The following is a 1,601-nucleotide window of genomic DNA, read 5'->3' on the forward strand; positions in this document are numbered from 1 at the left end:
TTTTTTTTTTTTTTTTACTAGACTACTCAAAAGTCCCATGGTGCAGAAGAGTTTAAGAATTTGTTTTTTATGGAATATTCATTTGAAAAAAAAAAAAGAAGTGATTTTGCAATTCAGAAACATCCCAGCTAAGATAAAAACATGTAAATTCAAAATATTTTGCCATAACTTGAGAATCATATATAAATATGTGATAGCCTTGTATCTCCAAGTAGTTACATTTTTATAAAAAAATAGGAGTGAGTACAGTATATAATAGTAGCAGATATTCAGAACTTTTATATCTGCTTATCTTCAGGGAAGGAAAAAAAAAAAAGAAAAATAAGAGGCTTCCTAATGAAATTTGGCCCAATTTACCAGATTAACCAACTTTCCAGTTAGGTGTCACTCTTCAAAGGGGGAATATGGCTCAGCTAAGTTGAGACAGTTCTTATATGTATGTACATAGCATTTTTGGTCCTTCTATGTAGTTATTCCTGTTGAGTTTTTCATTCTGTGAATGAATACCATCATTGGCAGATCTAATTGCCAGCAGCATTACATTTTTACCTGTGGCCTCCTGGAAGGTCAAGGTCAAAGGAATACTACCTCCTTCTCTGATCAAGTCTGGTTCAACACCAGGGTATTCCACCATGGTCCATATATGCCTTGAATTTTCTCAGTAAACTTTGCATTCAAGTAATTTATAACCAGTTTTTCAACAGCCACAGGAAAGATTTTTGGCACTAATCTTATCTTGAACTTGCCAGTCACTTTCCTAGGAATCAAATTTTAACTCCTGTTCCAAGGAAGGTTCTTTCAATTCCATGGAGTGGGAGGCATGGGTGTCTCCAACTGTGCATTAAGATTAAGATTTTTCCTTTAAATAATGTAGAAGAGTCTTCCAACATTTTTTGCATATTCCTCCAAATCGAAGTCAATCTTTTCACACAGCAAAAGTTCCTTTTCAGTAAAAGGAGGCACTGCTTCATTAACACCAAGGATGAAAATGGGTCCCTTTTTGTCCATTAAGCAGCCCATCAGAGCAATGAGATTTGACATGGCTTCAGTCACCAAACCACCATACACATCAGAATGAAGATCTTTGTCAGAGCATTCTACCTCTACAAAAAAAGTAATAAATTCCTCTAAGGCCATATGTAACACAAAGCTTCTTTTTCCCTAACCAGTAATTGTCAGAGATACAAACAAACCTCTTACACAAACGATAATTTTTTGTAAGTCATCTAACTTCTTAGTGTTAGGCTACAGTCAGAGATTGACTTAAAGAAGAAGAATTTATCTGCATTTGAAGAGTGAGTTTTTTCATGATTTATTAATTTTTAAATTTTTTTTTCCTGGTAAATCCCACACTTACCTTTTATCTAATGATACAAACATTGAGTATATGTGGCACATTTTCTTTTCAAGAGAAAAAAAATCAGTTATTTCCCACCTAATAGTATTATTTTTTCCAGTCGCATATAAAAAAAGGTTTTCAACATTCATTTTTACAAGATTTTGAGTTCCATATTTTCGTCCATCCCTTCTCTTCTCCCTCCCCAAGAGAGTATTCCAAAAATCAGTAATCATAAACAATAGAAAGCACAGTCGTAAGGAAG

The 1,601-nt window shown here is 33.8% G+C and overlaps 1 pseudogene; it reads right to left on the bottom strand.

The window, feature by feature from the left end:
- Nucleotides 1-409: 409 nt before the first annotated feature.
- Nucleotides 410-1,186, bottom strand: LOC141554138 (cytosolic non-specific dipeptidase pseudogene; annotated as a pseudogene).
- Between the last annotated feature and the right edge of the window lie 415 nt (nucleotides 1,187-1,601).

Source organism: Sminthopsis crassicaudata, chromosome 1 (genome assembly GCF_048593235.1).
Source record: "Sminthopsis crassicaudata isolate SCR6 chromosome 1, ASM4859323v1, whole genome shotgun sequence".
NCBI classification, from domain to species: domain Eukaryota; kingdom Metazoa; phylum Chordata; class Mammalia; order Dasyuromorphia; family Dasyuridae; genus Sminthopsis; species Sminthopsis crassicaudata.